This window comes from Pseudorasbora parva, chromosome 14 (genome assembly GCF_024679245.1).
Source record: "Pseudorasbora parva isolate DD20220531a chromosome 14, ASM2467924v1, whole genome shotgun sequence".
Classification (NCBI taxonomy): domain Eukaryota; kingdom Metazoa; phylum Chordata; class Actinopteri; order Cypriniformes; family Gobionidae; genus Pseudorasbora; species Pseudorasbora parva.
In genome coordinates, this window is record NC_090185.1 from 29,685,362 (window position 1) to 29,707,628 (window position 22,267).

Here is a 22,267-nt window from a genome sequence, read left to right on the forward strand (position 1 = left end):
GTTACAAGTATTTTTTTAGGAATATAAATTAAATCCAGGTTTACTTATGAATTTTCTTTTTTGTTTTTTCATTTTGTTCAGGAAGAACCAGCCACAACCATATCCAATTGTACAGATTTTGGGAGCATCTGACTGGAAATGCACGTGTCTTCAGTGAAAAGAGTCTTCAGCACTTTAAAAATGGAGGGATCTGAAATTCACCAAGTTGTTATGGTGGAGGACCTATTGAACCTTGCATCCTTGTTTTATATGACAAGGATTGTTTTTGCATGATGCCAGGTGAGGAACTGGACTACCAGGCACTTGACCGTTATATGGTTTATGACATTTTGTATTAAGGAACAAATTATGCATAGTCACTCACCTACAAAATATTACATTTGTACACATCTGATTCCAATGTCTTAAAAATGTGTACATCATTTCATAAAAGTGTAAATGCAAGTGTTGTGAAAAAAAAAAAAGAAAGGTGTACATTTTATTGTGAGCATATCAAAATTTGTAACGTTTATGAAATGTTTTGCAGCAAATGGAGATTTATTTTTTAAAGTTTTGTACAAAATTATTTTGAAAAGCTTTTGGTTGATTGAAAATTTGTATTGACATACTTTATTGTATTTTGGAACAATGTGTTTAAACACTATTTGTTTAATGATATTGTCACAATTCACCAGTGTGAGTGCCCATGATCACCACCAGAGGGCACTCCACCCCGGACTGTCACTCCGTCACAAACTGGGGCGGCAGTGGCTCAGTGGTTCATGTAGGTTGTCTACAAACCAGAAGGTTGGTGGTTCAATCCCCGGTTCCACCTGACCAAGTGTCGAAGTGTCCATGAGCAAGACACCTAACCCCAGCTGCTCCTGACGAGCTGGATGGCGCCTTACATGGCTGACATTGCCGTTGGTGTTTGAATGGGTGAATGTGAGGCAAAATGTAAAGTGCTTTGGATAAAAGCGCTATATAAATGCAGTCCATCTATTTACAAACTACAATACCCATAATCCTTTCCCCGGACTCATTAGCACTCAATGTTTACACCTGTCTCTCATCACCTCATTACCTCTGCCTATATAAGCCTGGTTATCTCTGTCATTCATTGCGAAGTCTTGTTTAGTGTCAACTGCATTTCTGAGCGTTTCTATGGTTTCATGTTTCTTGGTCCTTTGGATTTCTTGCCCGTCTCGGATTACCCTTTTGCCTCTGTCCCTTGTTTTGTTTGCCTGATTTAACTGCCTACCTGTGTATGACCTTTTGCATATGGATCTTCAACCTTCTGTCTCAGAGCAGTTCGTAACAGAAGACTTCGCCATGCACAAATCCAGCAGCCAAGTGAACGTCCGTCCACAAAGAAGTCAGGCCGCACAAATAATGTGTCTACGTCAGGGAGACAGGTCGATCGAGGACTATGTGCAAGACTTTATTGAACTGGCACATCTCTCCACGATAGACACGGTATGTCTAATGATATTTTTTCGGGGAGGATTATCTGAACCACTCAATTCAGTTATGCCACTGCACGATCCTACTGGGACGTTTGAATTTTATATTGACTTGGCACTGCAGCTGAGTGGTTCCGCATTCACAGTGGGTGTCACGGAGGAGGATCATGACATTTCCACTAAATCTGCCACGCATGTGTCCTGTGACAAGATGGCTGCCGAGATGGCGTTCTCTGACAAGATGGCCGCTGAGCCTGTGTCTTTGGACAAGACAGCAGACCTTCCAGAGCCTTGTGTCATCTCAGCAGACCTTCCAGAGCCTTGTGTCATCTCAGCAGACCTTCCAGAGCCTTGTGTCGTCTCAGCAGACCTTCCAGAGCCTCGTGTCGTCTCAGCAGACTTCCCAGAGCCTCATGTCGTCTCAGCAGACCTTCCAGAGCCTCGTGTCGTCTCAGCAGACCTTCCAGAGCCTTGTGTCGTCTCAGCAGACCTTCCAGAGCCTCGTGTCGTCTCAGCAGACCTTCCAGAGCCTCGTGTCGTCTCAGCAGACCGTCCAGAGCCTCGTGTCGTCTCAGCAGACCGTCCAGAGCCTCGTGTCGTCTCAGCAGACCGTCCAGAGCCTCGTGTCGTCTCAGCAGACCGTCCAGAGCCTCGTGTCGTCTCAGCAGACCGTCCAGAGCCTCGTGTCGTCTCAGCAGACCGTCCAGAGCCTCGTGTCGTCTCAGCAGACCGTCCAGAGCCTCGTGTCGTCTCAGCAGACCTTCCAGAGCCTCGTGTCGTCTCAGCAGACCTTCCAGAGCCTCGTGTCGTCTCAGCAGACCTTCCAGAGCCTCGTGTCGTCTCAGCAGACCTTCCAGAGCCTCGTGTCGTCTCAGCAGACCTTCCAGAGCCTCGTGTCGTCTCAGCAGACCTTCCAGAGCCTCGTGTCGTCTCAGCAGACCTTCCAGAGCCTCGTGTCGTCTCAGCAGACCTTCCAGAGCCTCGTGTCGTCTCAGCAGACCTTCCACAGCCTCGTGTCGTCTCAGCAGACCTTCCAGAGCCTAGTGTCGTCTCAGCAGACCTCCGGCTCCGGCCCTTGCCCCGAGTCCGGAGAGAACTCCGCCTCCTGCCCCGAGTCCGGAGAGGGCTCCGCCTCCTGCCCCGAGTCCAGAGAGGGATCCACCTCCTGCCCTGAGTCCAGAGGGGACTCTGGCTGGATCACCTGCTCTACCTGCTCTGCTGTGGTGGTCGTCTGCTCCACCGTAGGAGTCTTCAAGATTGCCTGCTCTGCTGTGGTGGTCTTCTGCTCCGTCGTGGGAGTATTCAAGACCATCTGCGCTGCTGTGGTGGTCGTCTGCTCCGCCGTGGGAGTCTTTCAAGACCGTCTGCTCTGCGTTGGGGTCTTCAAGACCATCTGCTCTGCTGTGGTGGTCATCTGCTACGCCGTGGGGGTCTTCAAGACTGCCGGCTCCGTTCCGGTCGCCTGTGCCACCCTGGTCATCTGCCCGGCCAGCTCCATCCTGGCCTCCTGCTCTGCCTGAATCTCCAGGCCTTCTTCCACTACATGGGCCTAGCCCTCCATCCCACCCCCGGGTCCGCCTCCGCTCCACCTCCCTCCTGGACAATTTTAGGAGCGTCTGGAAGCCGCTCCTTTGAGGGGGGGCTATGTCACAATTCACCAGTGTGAGTGCCCATGATCACCACCAGAGGGCACTCCACCCCGGACTGTCACTCCATCACAAACTACATTACCCATAATCCTTTCCCCGGACTCAGTAGGCAATTAGTTGTAGAATGTGTGTCATTTAATAGAAAAATTGCCTTTTTAGAAGGAACAAATTTGACCCAGTTAAGGTACAAACGGTCTTGTCCCTGGGGTGGTACCTTTGATGAAGGTACAATATTGTACCTGTGTGTTTTAAAAACAAAAGATACATTTTGGTTGCCCATGGTACAAATAATGCCCTGTAAGGTACAAACTGGAATGGTACAAATTTGTTCTATTATATTAAGGTACAATTTTGTACCCTTAAAAGGTAGCACCCCAGGGACAAGGGTTTGTACCTTCTTTGGTACAAATTTGTACCTTTTTTCCTGAGAGTATGTGTGTTTATATATATATATATATATATATATATATATATATATATATATATATATATATATATATATATATATATATATATATATATATATATATATAATATAACATTTCTGTATGGGCAGAGTACTCCCTGTATCTCCGGTTAGGAAAGTAATGTGAGTGTGTGTTGACCGGGGGGTGGAAGGATGCAGAAAATAACTGGAGAATGATCAAAGGTGAGACGGCTACATTTTTATAGGCCTCCTCTCATGCTGATTGGGTAGATCATTTGAACATGCTCCTCCCAAACTTTGTTGATAAAACATCATTAAAGGTGACTTGTCTTTATATTACATGTGTAGTCAGTGTCTATTTTTAACCTTTGACACATTTGCATTATCTGCTCGATTTCATTCCGCACAAACTTATGTTAACAATCCACCTAAAATGTGAGGTATGTTATGACTGTGTGTAAGTTATGTTATAGAATAAAATGTGAACCTTTCATCAATGTTAATCACAGACAAATTGTAAAATCCCACAGAAAGTTCCAATAGGAACAAATGTACATGGTATCCGCCCCATCTGGAATTTACCTTGCACATTAACTGAGCAGTGTTCCTGGATCAACAATATTAGCAGTTAAACAAACAGTCTAAACCGCACCAAACACAAACTAGCCCTAAAATCAGTGGAAAATTAATAGTTGATAAAGATGGTGTACAAACCCAAGCCTAAACCTAATATTGGCCCTAAACCTAACCCTATAATTTAATTGGTTGATAGTGATTTTTTTTTTAGGACCAACAAGGATGTTGATCCAGGAAGCCTTACTCAACAAAAATGATACGTTGTATTTACTTAACTTTTTTATGTCAATTGGTTCCACTTAACTGGCCTATGTTGAATTTAATTAACATTGTTTATTTCAGTAAACTTAAGTTTTCCGCGTAAGGTTAATTCAGTGCCTTTTAGTTGAATGAGGTTAACATTCTTAATTTTGTCCAAAACTATTAAATTCAATTAAAATGAATATCAAACAAAAACCATAACAAGTAATCCAGTGTAATTACAAATATTATTTAACAATAAAACCTTTTACAAAATCTTTTTGACAAGCCAGAAGATGGTTTTGTTACATCCATGGCTCGTTTGTTTTTAACTCATCGCGTGTGTGTGTGTGTGTGTGTGTGTGTGTGTGTGTGTGTGTGTGTGTGTGTATTATCATGTGTATTGCTGTGTGGTGCAAAATATAAAAGTGTAAAGAACAGGGTTTATAGAGCTACTGAACGTGGAAGTGAAGCCCCGGATTGATGTCCAGGTTTGACTGAGTGAGGATGAGGATAAATTAGTTATTAAATTAAACAACATTGACCGTTCGCAAACACAAACCCTCAACACCTCAACGAAATGATCTCGTGGCAACTACATATGATCCTGTTCCTCCCAGCCACATCAAAACAAAGCAGCACCATAGAAATACATGTTGACTGGATCATTTCATTTAGCCAGTCTAGCTTTTATACACTGTCATCAAACCTCTTGAGGGCAGCAGAGGAAACATATTACACCTGTGTTTGGTCTGTCATGATGTGAAGTGCTGTGTAAAGTTTGAGTTTCCACATCAAGGAGAACTCCTTAAACACAGCAGATAAAGACATCAGGTCGAACTATTGAAGAACAATCTAACTGAATGACTGTGTGTTTCAGAAAGAGTGTGATGATTATAGGCACAGAAAACATTTTTTCCACATAAAACAACAAACAAAACGATATGCTATACAAACAGTACAAAATGCTATACATACAATAAAGAAAATATAAAAAAAGAAGAGAAATGCAATCCTGGTGGACATGACAAAAGAGGGGAATAACACCAACACTAAAATTTAAATAACAACAAATCACTGTACTTTTTAGCCTTTTCTGCCTCGTTGTTATTATTTTATCATCTTTTTAATTGTGTGTAAACATGTTTGTCTGTAATTTTATTTTAGCAATGCTTTGGCAAAGATTATTCCCATGCCAATAAACAGTCTTGAATCTTGAATGTATTAAAATAATAAAGTAAAAGAGTATACAGTAAAACAAATGTGTGTGTGCCAATTCAAAAAGTTCAACTAAATTAAGACAAGCAACACACAACCAAACGGACTTCTGATACTGTGGGTTATAAACACAGTTTGAAACACAAATTCGTGACAAGGCTGTGAGCTTTTACTCTCTCTCTCTCTCTCTCTCTCTCTCTCTCTCTCTCTCTCTCTCTCTCTCTCTCTCTCTCTCTCTCTCTCTCTCTCTTTTAGTTTCTCTGTAGGTCAGAATGAGGATGTAGAATAAGCAAAACTACAACACACACTGTACCTGCCCTCCTCTAGTCTGATGACAATCGGCTCATAGTTTCTCTTTCCATCAGATCATCAGAGAATATCAGCCCAGAGTCTCTTAGCTCTTGTTCAGTCTCTCAGGATGAACACAACAGAGAGGAACTGTGAGGAAGAGCTTACTGGATTAAGCACAGATAGGAAACAGAAAACATGTCATTTCTTTGTTATAGAAGATTCATTTGTTAATTCATATTTGAAAAACATTTGTAAAAGCCAGGCTGTATTTTCCTGATGTTTTCGATACTCTGTAGATCAGAATGAAGATGTTACTGGAAACAATAAGCTAAAGTCAAGACGAGACAAAGTATTAAAGACTCAATGACAGCAGGAATATATGAGACGTCATTCAGAGAAATGTTTGACTTGAGGATCAGGATCCAGAACACAACGCTTCCTCAGAGGAGTTTAAGAAAGAAGCTTCAGTCTCATCCTCATGTAAGTCTGAGGACATTTATTATTTCACTTCTTGAACGTTTATTATTTCACTGCTGTTCATTTATTATTTCACTGCTGTTCATTTATTATTTCACTGCTGTTCATTTATTTCACTGCTGTTCATTTCACTCATATGATCAGACGTCACATCAGACGGAAGGACGAGTATTGCTTGTAACGATCAGTTTTAACATTATATATATATATAATGTTATTGAATATATATATTCATTGTAAAATGTACAAAAAATGATAATTGGTTAATGGCTACTTACCATGGTGAAAAACTGAAAAAATTGACATCATATGAAATTTTGCTATAAAATACTGTAAAAAAAATATTATTATTATTATTATTATTATTATTATTATTATTATTATTATTATTATTATACAAGTTAACACACTAACAATTACCAGATAGTGCAGTAAAAACAGTAAAACGACATTGCCAGGTCATTACACATCACATATATTTTTTATATATATATAAATAATTTGCCTATTATTTTTTATCAGTAGTGGGAAATTTATGTAATTGAGTTAATGTTTATTGCATTATTAAAATTATATCAGTTAATGAAATATAGTTTGGCATTCTGTAAAACTGGAACAGCTGCCATTTCTTTACTGTGAATTTAACAAGATATTTTTACAGTCTAGTCTAACCGTTGAAGATTATAATCTTAGCTTTTGTCGTGTCTTTTATTGATGAATTAAACTGAAGACATGAAAGACAGATTATTGGCGATACAATGACTGAAATCAGAAACATAATGATATTAATAATGATGAAAATTCAGCTGACGATCAGGAGTCTTGAATATACTGAAGTACATCTGAGAAAGAATCTGCGCATGTCTGATCAGTTCACGTGATTCTGCCGTCGTCACGTCTGATGTCGTAAAACGCACGACGTACGGAAGCTGAAGAGTACGGAAGCTACGATAGTGTCTGTTTACCCTAATAAAAAACAAAAAACAAAAAACAAACTATTTGTATGCAATATAGTCAAATAAATGTGATATCATACACCAGTCAACTCCAGTTAATGATAATATCTGGCCGCTGTGATGATCAGGTATGTTTGTCGAATGCAGAACGAAGCGATGTTTGGATACACATGACGGCCTGTTAGCTTGTTGCTCGCGTTTGTGTTTGGCCTGCTCTGTTTTGATTGTCAAATGCTTTATTAAACCAGAATTAAAAGGGATTTTTTTAAGTGTTTTTAAAACATTAAATATGAATTGGTTCATTAATGATCATAAAGTTTATATGCATGGTTTATTGGCTATAACTTATTTTGAGTGGTTAGCTCTTAGCATTAGCACCTTTTTGGTCCTTGTCCATGTGCAGGACGTTTAGTTGATAGTTTAATTTGTAGTGAATTCAGTGTTATCAATTGCCATATGGTAAGATGGGTAAAGATGGCCTTTAAGAACATTTACTGCCAGTATGTAACATATGTAGAGATGAATTTAGTGACATTTGTATTTGTGGTCAGTAAGAAAGCTAAGTATGGGAGGGACACCCTGACCTATCTCACCATCTTACTTTTATTATGTGTGTTATGTGGAAATCAACCTCGTGATTTTAGTGTTGTTTGCACCATGCTAGTTGAACCAAAGGAAGCTAAAGGAACTTCTTTGTTTCTGTGTCTGCAGTTGGGGCTTCATCTGTGTGTTTGCAGTGCTGATATACAAAGGTGAGCATCTGAACAATCTATATTCTATGTGTTGTATATCTATAAGTGAACACCAGATAAAGCTCTTTTAAGTTGACAGTTGAGTGTGAGGATTTTGAGATGATATGCAATGTATAACCCAGAACTATAACTTGAAGGCTCTTTTGTGTGGCATTATTATGAGCCACAATGAGAGTTATACGGTCTAGTAGTATGACCATCTCTACACCTGTTGCAGTGGGGTCTGTTGGAGTTGGTGACCCCACTATCTTAACTGTCAAACATGCGTGTTGAATCCTATAATTGTCTGGGGCTGCGTGTTGGCAACGCTGCTGGAGATAGGGTTTGACATATGATTGTGGATAACCTGCTACAAAAATGTGAGATCACTTGTCTGCAAGAAACTTTTTTACCTAACAGGATCTAGGAAAATGTATCTTTTTTAATGACAGTTTCCATGGAGCTGAGGAATCCATAGCAGAGCTTACTACACTGTAAAACCCAACAAGTTACGGTAACTCAAACCATTTGAGGAAACCGATTGCTTCAAACCAATTCAGTTTTAAAACCATTAAGTATGAGTACTGAAAACTCATTAACTGAGTTAAATTAACTTATATTTTAGGGTTGTAATAATAATGACTATGAGTTTAATGTCTCAGGGAATAATTAACTCAAAAGGGATTCAATATTCAATATTCATGAATTTATGAATATAATTTGCTAGTCGTTCATTACGTATTAAAATTTTTCCGATAAGGAAAAATGTTTAATTAAATGCAAGTAACCCTTTACGGAATTGCTTGAAATTATCCTACTAAGTTTGTCCTGCAAATTAGTTATAGACTTTCAAATCAATTCTCAATAAGGGATTCTTGCTTTACGAGCGCATAAGAAACATTAACTTTACTGATCAGGACAAATTAATATTTCATATGTCCGTACAGTTTACGTTACTAAAATAGTAGCATAAGCAGTTAGGTAATGTTAGGATCGTAAGTTTCATTGACTTTGTGTATGTGGAAGAATAACAGATTCAATTCAAAAATTTATTTTGGAAGTTTAATAAACACCGACTAAAATAACACTACAATTCACACGGAAAGTACATACTAAATATGCATAAAGAGAGTAGAAATATAGATAGTAAACGAAAAGAATATGGTACATAAACGAAAAGAATAAAAAGACCAAAAATAAAGAGAGAGAGAGAGAGAGAGAGAGAGAGAGAGAGAGAGAGAGAGAGAGAGAGAGACAGCGTTCACTTCAGTTCGTTACACAGAGCCCTCACGGAGTTAAATTCGTCCCAAACGGGAAATAACATGACCTTTTTAACAGCAGTTTGGATTGTAGAAATAAGAATACTTGCTTTGGTTTTGGCTTCTCGCGTGTGTGCGTGTATTCTGAGTTCAAATGTCCTTCGCGTCCGGTGGTTCTTTCCGAGGTCGGTTTGGTGTGGCGGGTCTCTTGAAGTGTGCTGAATTCTCCTCTCTGAAGAATGCCCTCGGGGGCTGGAAAGCGGATGGCAGATTGCCCTGCGGCGTTTGATGCGATGCAAAAAGCGGCGAAAAGTGAGGGTCACATTAGCATTTGTAGATCAGGTAGAGCGACGCCCATTTCCTGGATGGTCCAATCGATCAGAGCGTTTTCAGAGCAAAACAAAGTTCTTTGTTCAGCTGAGTTCCTCCTCCTGGCTATTATCTGGGGAAGATATGCTCATGCATTTTTCTTTACAACGCTGGTAATTTTGTAATAATGCATGTTCTGTAAATTTTTTTACAAGATTCGGTACGATCGCATTTTTCTGATTACAAGGATACCATGGATCATAAGTCTGAGATCTGGGAATACACAAATACAGGCTTTCCACTGTCCGTTGGTCTACACAGCTTGAGTTACATTCATATAATCCTCCTAATTATTTCAGACACATATAAAAACACTTCAAGCAGAAAAGCATACATTTAATACGTTTTTGGGGTGGATTTTAATCATACATTCCTCTGATACTGGTGGAGCTCTATGGGTGTGTGTGTGTGAGGTGTCAGATATCGTGCAGGGCCATTTGGGGGGCAATAAAAGTCACACTTGTTGTCTCCCAAGGGAGATCAAAGAGTGGTCTTCAGACATCGTGGTGCCATTTTCGGTCATCAATCGTATTAACATGATCTGATAAGCGCCTCACGAGAGGCGAGAGACATCTGGCCGTTTGCCAGATGAACAGACATTGTCATTGTTGCTACAGGGTTGTGTTGTTCAATATTTAAGAGTAAACTGAACTTAAAGATTTTAAGTTCATTTTATTAATTCAGTTTGAATTCAGGTAACAAATCTAACTAAGTCTTAACAACTACATGGTTACTTAAATGGTTTTAGGAAACAGATTGCGGCAAATGGTTTAAGTTCATCAAACTCAAAGTGATTAAGTTACATAAGACTAAGCGCAACCTAACATTGGTACAAAATGAAGACAGAACAGGAGGGTATTTTTAAGTAATGTATTGAAATATAACATTTACATCATAAATACAGTATGCCATATGTTAAAAAATATAACATTAAAATTATCTTTTCAGACTTTTTCACCAATTAAAACAGCACAAACATGTTTAAAAAAGTCATAACATTTAAATAACAAAACATATAAAATAAGAATGCTTTTATGTAAAAAGGTATGTTTCCTCAAAAAGCAAAAGCACTGTATGATCTTTAATGTACTCTAAGTGTATTGCACTGACCGAAGACTTGGCAGACATCACCACCTCATCTTTAAAGACAATCAAAGCATCCAGTGGGTTTAAAGGTAACGTTCCCTCTTCCTCCTCAACAGTAAGGATGGTGACTGTTGCCTTCTGCGCCTGGCCAAGCTTCTTTTTCTATATGCATTGGAAAAAAATATGTTAGTTTATGTGACCACATATAAAAATAACCCTTGTCAGGGCAGACACCACATTTAAATTTTCATAAATAAAAATAACGTTGTTATAAGGAACGGATTATTGTTGATTTAATGGGCCGTGTGCTTATTTAAAACCGTGTAGTTCAATTTTGTAAAGAGGTTAAGTTGTTTGTCAGCAAGGTTTAATTGGGGGAAAAACATTTTCAGGGGCATATCAGCTGAATGTTCTAGACCTTGAATTGAATTGAATTCAAGCGATAATGCGCGCATTGCAAAACATTTGTTTTTCATGTCAGTATGTCATAAATAGAAAGAGGCAACAGTTTACTGTCAAAGATTTGTCGCTCACATCACACCGCATCCAGTGTAGACAACATAACGGATTATAGGGGGCTCTTTTGTCCTGTCGCGCTGCTCACATCCGGTGTAGACAAGGTGAAACAAGACAGATTTGATTAACAAATTTTAAATGGATAATGGCAAGACATCCTTGGTGTAAATTACGTTCTTCTTTCAGATGAATACAATCAGAGCTGTATTAATAAATGTCCTGGTTCAGGGGCGTGGGACTGGGGGGATAAAGGGTACTGAGTAACCAGGGCCCGAGGCGGGGGGGGCCTTAGAAGTCAGTTTTCTATACATACACATACATGGTACGGGGGCCCAGCAAGATGGTTTGTACCCAGGGCCCAAAATTTGGTGCTACGCCCCTGCCTGGTTAATCCAAGCATTATAATGGCAGTAAATGGCTGCCCAAAATTTGAAGCCAAAAAAGTGCATCTATTCATTATAAAAGTAATCCACATGGCTCTGGGGGGTTAATTAAGTACTTCCGAAGTCAATCGATGGGTTTGTGTAAGAAAAATATCCATATTTAACGCGTTATAAAGAAAGTAACTAGTTTCCGGCACAACGATGACGCCGGACATAGCGTAAAAAAAGCATAACAGCCACGGCGTTGACGGCGGACGCAGCGTAAAAAACATAAATGATGCGACGATGACGTCCGGCGTTGCACAAGCGTTTTGAATCACGAGAGGATATTTTTCTTACACAATCCCATCGATTTAATTCAGAAGGCCTTTATTATTCCCCCGGAGCCATGTGGAGCACTTGTAAAATGGATGGATGCACTTTTTTGGGCTACAAATTTTGGGCTGACATTCACTGCCATTATAAAGCTTGGACGAGCCAGGACACGTATTAATATAACTAACATTTACACCTAGGAGGACTTGAGGGGGGAGTAAATCAGGGTGAACGATTCCTTTAAGCTTGAGCTGAGATTGGTTTATTATGTGTCAAATAAGCTTTTGCTGTGCTCAATGTATATGCTAATGAAAGCCTAAATTAAACATTTTGAAGACTAGATTTTCAATGGACAGACAAAAATTTAAGAATTTCAAAAATAAAAAATAATAATTCTGAAGATGAATAAAATTCTTATGTGTTTGGAACAATATGAGGGTTAGTAATTTATGAATCATGACTAGATTTTTATTGGCAAGTGGACTATCCATTTAAGACAACTTGAATGATCAACTATCAGTCACTGTACCCACACCATGCATTTATGCTGATGGCAGCTGTAAGGTTAACATGTTGCTAAATAAATGCAATGTAGTTTTGACATGTGTCCTACCTAGTGTCTTGAAAAAATCTGTTGACATCAATGCCATTTTGGTCCTTGAAGACAAAATTATTAGGGTAATTTAACTCACAATTAAGCAACATTTATGGACATTGTTTTTTTATGATTCATGACAAGACTTCTTTCAACCACTGCAAATCTAGCATTGCCAATTACCCGATACCTTTACAAACCCAAGGCAACTTCAGGATAACTGCCAGTAAAAATATAACACACAGGAAATGTTTCTGTTTATATTAGGAAAGCCGACTATAACCACAACTTTCAAGACTTGACCAGTATTCTCCTGAAGCAATACAACATGACTTTAAATGATAGACAGACTGGACTTTGGACTTTAAGCTTTTAAAAAAAATCATATTGCTTCAGAAGACTTACAAGTTGTGCTAAAAGACATTTATGGTCATAATTATGTTTGCAAAAATAGCAATTCATTCAAAAATTAAAATTGAAGAACAAACTTATATTTGTATGAACGTTATGTAACTGTTCATAACGTTATTATTTGCATTTTGCACAGTAACGTTACAAAATCCCATTGATTTGTTCAACGTTAATTCTAATTTACTTACTCATAGTATTGTAGCCACGTTGCTGCCATTGCACCTTCGTCTTTGCTCTGAAAAGATTTAAAAGCATGGCAACAATGAGAAAATGAGAAAATGTCATGAGGAACAAATAACAGTTTAAAATGTTATCTAACATTAGCAAAACAGGATCTAAAATGCTCATCGAGTCACTTTATTCACCCCGGAGCTTCAGCTGCTTTAGTCAAATTAACTAGCATCACATATGATAGAGGAAACTCGAATTCGATTAACAATACATTTAAAACGGTTGTAATATAAGGAATGCGTGAGTTTGCATTAACGTTAGCTTTTGCTTTAACGTGACGTTAGTTAACGTTAGTGGCGCGAGACGTGAAAAGATGGCCAGCTGTCTCAAAAGCCAGCGTTTATCTGTCCGACTGTGAGAAAGCACAAACATATATTTTTTAATTCCCCGCTGACAAACTGCGGTGTAAAAGAGCATATTTAACTCCAAACGTTTACATTACCGTTGATAACACTGGTGCAATAGCGCGTTTGCTCCTAATGTTAGATTGTTTGCTGGCTAACTTTACACACAACATTACTGAGCTGATTAATCTTCGGATAATCATAAAAGAGGTACGAGAATAACACGGAACACGTTCAAACATGAGCGAAATATGAATAAATACGTTTGAAACGCTTACCTGTTGTTTTTCTTGACTGTAGCGCGAGCCGTCCTGCTGTGACTGGACTGAAGGAGGGAAAATGGCGCGGTTTTTGTTTCCTCGGAAACTCACTGGGATGATACTTTGACATGACTAAATGTAATGACTTTAAAAGAGCTTAATGTAAGAATGTAGGCTTAATATGAGGTAGATTAATGTATATACTATTGTTTATTTATTTATTTTATCAGCTTTTAGTTATTTAATTGGCCATAGATGTAAAATACTAGATTAAATAAATATCTGTAACTTAAACCATTAAAGTTTTAGTAACTTATTTAGATTTGGGTTTGCTTACAATAATACGTTTTTGAGTTAACATCACACAAATTTGTTAAGTTGAATTAACTTTTTTGGTAACATTAATTAAAATGAACTTATTTCATTTAGTGAATTTCACTGTTAGGTTTTACAGTATACAAGTGATGAGTGCAGGGTTGCCAACTTTTAAGTTCAGGTTGGAGTGAGATTTTTTGGGGGCCGGGGGGGGGGGGGGGGGTAATGCTTTTGATCTTGATTCAGTATCAGTTTATATCTAGTAATATGTTTGTTTTGGCACTCATAATAATATGTTTGTTTTGGCACTAGTTTAAAGATTTCTTGGGTCAAATTATATGTGCCATTCCTTAATATTCACTTGTGAGTGCTTATATAAGTATCATTATTCATTAAAAAGATTAGGATGCAAGTTATTTAAGTTTTGAAATTTCACATTTAAAGAAATCTAGTGTTTGATCATCATATCTAAATATTTATTAGAATGCAAAGACTGCAATATATTTTTGAGCAACTAGATTACATACATGTATATTTATTAAAGAGCCATAAGGCACCTACTGGCATTACAAATAAACATTAATATTTTTAGCCACAAAATGACTCTAATTTGCCTCTTTGAATTGGAATTCTCCATTTTAATATTAATTACACTAATTGTAATATAAATTTTAGAAGAAATACAAATATTAGAAGAAAAATATTTTAAGTGGTCATTTATTGAAAATAATTGTTGCACAAATAGTATTTAGTACCAAAAGACCTCCTCAAAATATTCAATAAATATAATTTAATGAGTATAAGTGTGACCTATTAGTAAGGAATACCTGAGGGCTAAATACAAGAATAACATTAATGTTAACAATGTTGCACTCTCCATAATAAAACGATCCTGTAAATATGGCTGACTTAATAATCAATACACACTAACACTATGCTGTACTGTTTACCAAAACTTGCAGCAAACATCTATATAGTGAAACTGTTGTGTATCCGCTTAAGCCATTTAAATGCATTGGCACGGCGCTAGAAATATTGAGTGCTCATGGGCCACGTGACCAGCGCGCACCGCAGGGAGACGAGAGCATGCAACTCCGCTTTTCAACGCCTCTGGCTTTAACATTATGCCACATTAGCGCCAAAACGCTATTTATTGTTTGAATTTCATTAAAACACATTAAAAAAAATTAAAGCTTATAGCTTTGTTTAATATCAAAAGCAGGTTTGGCAATTTGGCGTGAGATTGAGTTGGGCGGAGTGAGAGCGTGAGACAGAGCCTGAAAGCGTGAGAATCACGCCAGATGCGTGAGAGTTGGCAACCCTGTGAGTGTCTGTAATAAAATTAAATATCCCTCTGGTGCTCCTCGTTTAGGGGTTACATTGGTTGTCTTCCCGGTCATAAGTGACCGGACACCTAAAAATAAAACTTCCTCCACCCCAGTAAAACCAATGCAATTTATTTTTCTTCAATAATATTTTTTCTTTTTAATTTTGTATTTTGAGATGATTTGATGGTATTTTTTAATATTTATGCAATAATTATTGTCTATTTTTGCCATTTAAAATTATTTAAAAAAACATTTAAAAAAATTTTATTTCATTTTTTTTTTTAATTGCAGTATTTTAGGTTAAAATAGAGACTAGGCCTTCAAAAAAAAAAAATTGAAGCAGATTAGCGCCCTCTTGGAATTATTTAAGAAATTATGCAACTATGGGTGTAATCCACTAGAGGTCTCTATGGAGGGGCTTGTGAATTCCCAAGTTCACTTTTCAACACATTTAATCTTTTTTTTTTTTTTTTTTTGCTGGATTTGAATAAATATATATAAAATAATCAAATACTATTTTTATATTATTACTTTTTTTTTAGAAATGGTGATTTTTTTTCTGTGAATTTGTGTTTTTGCAGATTTCCCATTCATTTCCTATGGCAAGTGGGAGTATTTTTTTACAACCACTTAGCATGCTCGAATCATGCCCTAAATTTTTATGTGTGTTTACATACCTAATTTTAGAAAAGTCACCAAGTTTCATGTCATTCTGACGAAGATGTGATTTTTAATAATTCAAAATGTGGTTCATAGGTTCAGTTTTTCATGGGTATGTGTGTGTGTATAAGTGTGCGTGTGTATGTGAGTGGATGTGTAAATATCACACTCTTGATGTTTTAGAGTGTCATCCCTATACTGCTGTATACTTTTTTTCAGCATTGTGGCCGATTTGTAGATTGTACACACAAATATCCTGCAAATATTTGTGTTTTTGCAGATTTCCCATTCATTTCCTATGGGGGCCATTTTTGACCGAAGAGCACAAGTGGAAGTAATTTTTTTATGACCACTTAGCATGCCCGAATAATGCCCTAATTTTTTTTGTGTGTTTACATACCTAATGCTAGAAAAGTCACCAAGTTTTATAATTTTCAGATGAAGCTGTGATTTTTAAAAATTCTAAATGTGGTTCATAGGTTAAATTTTTCATAGGTGTGTGTGTATATGTGTGCGTGTGTGTGCGTGTGTGTGAGTGGATGTGTCAGTATCACACTCTTGATGTTTTAGAGTGTCATCCCTTTACTGTTGTGTACTTTTTTCAGCATTGTGGCCGATTTGTAGATTGTACACACAAATATTCCGAGAATTTTTGTATTTTTGCCGATTTCCCATTCATTTCCTATGGTCGGTTATTTATGACCGAAGACAATGAACGTTACTTTTTTTTTTTTATGACCAATTATCATGCTCGAATCATGACCCCAATTTTTTTGTGTGTTTACATACCTAACGCTAAAAAAGTCACCAAGTTTCATATCATTCTGATGAAGCTGGGATTTTTAACATTTTAAAACAGAAAATGTTTCGGTCAGAAATGACCGAAGAGCACCAGAGGGATATCTGGGTCATTACATTACAGATCAGTTATCCGATGATGCAGATATATACAGGCAGTGTCACATATTATAGGCCAAAGCTAACACGCTGGTAAGAATTCACGGATGACGTCAAATTTAGCCTGTTTAAAGCATACTACACTCCTTTGTATGCTGCTTCTTTATGGACTAAGTTTAAGGGCGTAGGTTTGGTCTCAGCTTTGGTGGGGACATCCCACCAGGTTTGCCCAGATTATTATTTATTACTGAGTATGAAAATGCACCATAGTTTAGGAATGAATACGAATACTTTTCAGCCCAATCAAGTACCATAATAATATAATAAAACAAAATACTCTTTAATTGTCAAGTTCATAAATTATTTTCAAAACTGATTTGGAAAAAAACACAACATGCACACAAAATTACTTATTTTCAATATAAAAAATGATTGTGGACTGGATATTTTTTTACCTCTTATCACATTATTGAGCATGTCAAAGATTAGTAACAACTTTAGATTTGATGCATTGTTAGTTTTTGTACAAAATCATTTTTTGTTTCTCCCTCATTTACCGTTCGTGGCTGTTTTTGCCCCATTGACTTCCATTATAACCACATTTTTTGACTGTAAAGCCATAATGCTACATAATCATGCACAATCACTTTTTATATTGAAAATAAGTTATTTTGTTTGTACGTTTTTTTTCCAAATCAGTTTTGAATCAGTTTTTGAAAATCATTTATGATCTTAGCAATTAAAGAGTGATAGTAGTGATAGTGACAATTAAACAATGACAGCAGCTCAACAATAAACATGGAATTAAGTAGGCATATGCAAACTTGCAACAGAACACATTTTATATTATTTTACATTTTATTATTTTATTTATTTCTAAAGAACTATTTAGTAGCCTATATTGGTGCACTTTAAAGGGATGGCTAACCCAAAAATAAAAATTCTGTCATAATTTACTCACCCTCATGATGTTCCAAACCTGTATGAGTTTCTTTGTTCTGCTGAACACAACAGAAGATATTTTGAAGAAAGTTTGTAACCAGGCTGCTTTGGGGCACCATTTACTTCCATGGTAGGAATTCAACATAACAAAGAAATGTATACAAGTTTGGAACAACTTGAGGGTGAGGAAATTGACAGATTTTTAATTTTTGGGTGCACTGTCTCTTTAAGCAGTCATTCTGAACCAGTAACCACTTTAATTTGTTCTGAAATTCAAAAATTAAATTAAATTTTCTTTATTAATTTACCATTATGACTATATTATTATGCAATTATTTGTCCCATTTTTATCTAAATATTTTTTCAATGTCAAACTTTATATGACAGGATTATTTATTATTAATATAGCTAAATGATAAATTAATAACATTAATTAGGCTATAATCTATTAATTACCCGGTCTAATGTCTAGAAAAATAAGCCAAGCTTTGATAATGTTTGGAAAATTATATTAATATATTATCCATTAAAAAACAATAGGCCTACCTAGAAGCACGGATGTGTCCGTCATCGCTGCTGCTTTCAGTCAGACAGTCTGAGACACTGAAATGCTTCTCTGCAAATGTTGCAGTTTGTCTTAGGTTCATCTTAAGTTACTGGACAGACCCACTGATCTATTCAGCCCTATATCTGGAAATCCTCCTGCGTTTAAACTGTGGACGCACGTCGACATGTTTTTAAAAAACCGTGCAAGTTTCCAGCGCATGTTCTCGAGACTCCGTCGCTATGGCAGCAAAACCGCTAAAACGCAATCTTGTGCATCGCTTCCCGTATTGGTTTGATACGGCGGGACGCGTCATTTTGCTTGTAAATACGGGACGATAAGAATCGATCCATATAGCAGCACGAAGGAGTTTGCTAAAATATTGGTGGGGACAATTTTGCCATCTAAAAATATTGATTGGGACTAGTACCTAGCGTCCCCCCCTAAACCTACGCCCATGGCAAATATGCAGAAGCTTAAGGTTGTTTATAGTGACTGTATGAGGATACTGCTCAACAAACCCAGGTGCTCTAATGGAAGTGTCCTGTTTTATAATGCAGGGGTCAGTATCTTTCAGGCGTTGTTGAGGAGACTCATCTACAAATGTATTTTGTCTTCTGAATGACTCCCAGAAGAGCCTTATTATGCTGCTAGTAAATCCTGGGTTTAGTGCCATACGATACAAATCATCACTGTGGAATCACTGGCATAAGTGTCTTTTATAGAAATGCTGTATAGTACTTTCTTTAATCTATTTGTATATGTTTCTCTTTCTCTTTTTAATGTATATCATATCATGTCTGTGCCTGATGATGTTAAAGTTACATTTACAGTTTCTGTTGTTTCAGTGTCTATGCAGGTCACAGTAGAGGCTGTTATTGGCGGTTCTGTTGTCCTGCCGTGTTCTTCAACTGAACATGGTCGTAAACTTCAAGATATTCATGTGTTTTGGAGACACAATGGCAGCAATAATGTGTTTGATATAATTCCTGGGAATTATTCACAAGAGGAACAGCATCCAGAGTACAAGAACAGGATAGAGACTTTTCCAGAGGAGCATGAGCGAGGAAACTTCTCCATCAAACTCAGAGATCTCACTCACACTGATGCCGGAAAATACATCTGCTACATCACACACACATCTGTACAACCTACTGTACAGCTGATCATCAACGGTGTGTGAAACTACTGGATTACTGCATTAAGTTTTTAATTTAATAAAGTTATTTGCTTTAAAATCTAAATACCGTAAGAAATGTATCCCATATTTGAAGTTCCCTAGTAATGTTTCAGTCTGAATGCTGCAGTTTATAAAGTATAGATGGGTCTGTTGTCTTTATCACAGTGAGGTAATGTTTCTTGTTATACTTTTTATTGCAGAATCATCAGCAGAAAAAGGAACCATATCCCCTGAACAAGAAAACCAAGGAGGAACAGAACCAGACAGTGTGGGGACATCATCAACTTTGATCATTGGCATTGTGTCTGCAGTTATAGTTATAGTTATAGTTATAGGTGTCATTGTAGCTTGTTTGAAAAAAAGGAACTCAAGCAGTCTTAGGGCAGACAGACACAACATGGGTTCAGCCACTTATGAGGTTGAGCACATTATGAATCTTAATGTATAAGCTGATAATAATGATAAAGCATTTGGCATTGACAAGGGCTGCGTTTCTCATAAGCATTGAGTTTATCGTTGAGATCATTGATGGCAATGGTTCTGTGATCTGCTTGGGCTTAGTTATGATGATTTGGAGAAAAGCAGCCAAGGTTCACAAAACAGTGTTTATGTTGGTAACACTGCAGTCAAAACAACAGCAGAATATAATTTGCTTGCCTGCCCATAAGACATGTTTTCTTAAATATCTGTCTTTTGTTATTTATTAATTTATTGTGGAAGAGTTCTTTAATGTTTAATGTTGTTAGTGATATTTGCCCATTCCTGCACATAAAAAAATAATTAAACAAATCATGTTTTGTGTGTTACTCAAGTTACATGTTCTAGCTTTAATAACTATTTTTAAATTTTGTACCATCTATGATTATAACTTTTTTTTTAGGAGGATACACTTTGCTAGTGTGCTTTAAATAACCTTGCCTTGTCTTTCTACTTTGTATGTTTAAAAGTGTTTTATTTTTCTGATGTAAAAGACACTGCTGTGCTGTTATATTCTTGCCTTATGTGCTGGATTCTTAATAAAACAATGAGATCTTGACACAGGTAAATGTTTGGCTAAAGTTACAAGACAATTGAGTCTGTTGATATGTTGCTGCCTTAACAATCCTGTACTGGTAAACATTCATTTAAGTGTTTAAAGTGTACTTCAGTATTCTCAGGTATAAACAGAGAAAACAAAGAGCATTGTTTCACTGTATTTGTATTATTCAAGATACAAATACAGTACTGAACTAGGTCTGTTCAAGACCCAGTACATGTATTAAATAAAATCTGTCAAAGTTTGGATATGTCTAGTCTTATACTTTTCACTTGAGTTTCACATATATTCATTTGGCTGATGCTTTTATCCAAAGTGTGAAATCAGAAATGTGTTTGAATATAATTTGGTTCACACATTTTGATAAAAAAAAGTTCCACAGTCTCCTCATCACAACTAACTCCTTCCTGTAGATGTTTGGTGTGTGTTTGAGGCACTGGGGCTCTTTGAGGGACCATGAGGGTTTTAAAGGCCTCTAAGGGCCCAGCTGTATCTCAGCACCAGATCACACGTGGGATTGAGCTCTTCTCATGTCTCTTCTTAGTTTAACAAACTCAGGGTTACAGGATTAGTTTCGAGTTGACAAAACCAAACCAAACTATTCAGGCTTTGATGGTACCATGATGCTGATTATCAGCTTTCTCTGTCATCTCAGGCTTTGATCTTGAGTTCAGGAGTTTAGCTGTGACATCAGCAGTGAACAGCCAATCACACGCTGTGGAACTGAGATAGAAACGTGTCACCATTCACCAGTGTGAGTGCCCTTGATCACCACCAGAGAGCACTCCACCCCGGACTGTCACTCCATCACAAACTACATTACCCATAATCCTTTCCCTGGACTCATTAGCACTCACTGTTTACACCTGTGTCTCATCACCTCATTACCTCTGCCTATATATGCCTGGTTATCTCTGTCATTCATTGCGAAGTCTTGTTTAGTGTTACAACTGCATTTATGAGCGTTTCTCTGCTTTCATATATCTTGGTCTTTGATTTCTTGCCTTCTCCGTGGATTACCCTTTTGCCTGTTCCTTCTGTTTTGTTTGCCTTTTCGGACTGATTTCCTGTGTATGTAGTGATAGTATGTCGAAAATGGTTCGTTACTCAAAGCTTCATTCAGATAGAAATTGCAGCACCATCTCCTGGTGAAGTAAATGTAATGCAACAAAGCTGACAACCATAAAATGCAAGTATGCTTATGTTCACGCCCCGTTTATTACGTGTTTACCGAGGCGATCGAAGCTGAAACAGTGTTAGTGCTGTGAAACTCGTTTATGTAGGTACTTTTTACAGATACTGAGGAATTTCATGTGTTCACCTTGATAATAAAACATTAATGATGTGTGCGTGTATAATTATTTCTTTAGACAAGGACAGAAGATCAGACCAGCTTTAAAAAGCTGGAAACCATCACAGAAATTCTAATGGTTTCTATTAAAATACCAATAGGAACCGTTGGCTTTTACAATTTAAACCACTACAGATTTTTTTTTTTCTTTGTGTGTGGGACATATTCCATTAGGATGTGATGCCCCTACCAATAGAACCCAACACATATCAGAAGAGACCCGCAGAGACCACAATAA

The 22,267-nt window shown here is 37.4% G+C and overlaps 1 long non-coding RNA gene across 2 annotated transcripts; it reads left to right on the forward strand.

The window, feature by feature from the left end:
• Nucleotides 1-5,945: 5,945 nt before the first annotated feature.
• Nucleotides 5,946-22,222, forward strand: LOC137040514 (uncharacterized). 2 transcript variants are annotated; one of them, XR_010897918.1, is made up of 5 exons: nt 5,946-5,992; nt 6,140-6,323; nt 7,988-8,028; nt 19,311-19,637; nt 19,843-22,222. It is a non-coding gene; the product is annotated as an uncharacterized lncRNA (long non-coding RNA). The 2 variants fall into 2 exon arrangements; XR_010897917.1 differs by having other exon boundaries at nt 5,976-6,323.
• The last annotated feature ends 45 nt before the right edge of the window (nt 22,223-22,267 follow it).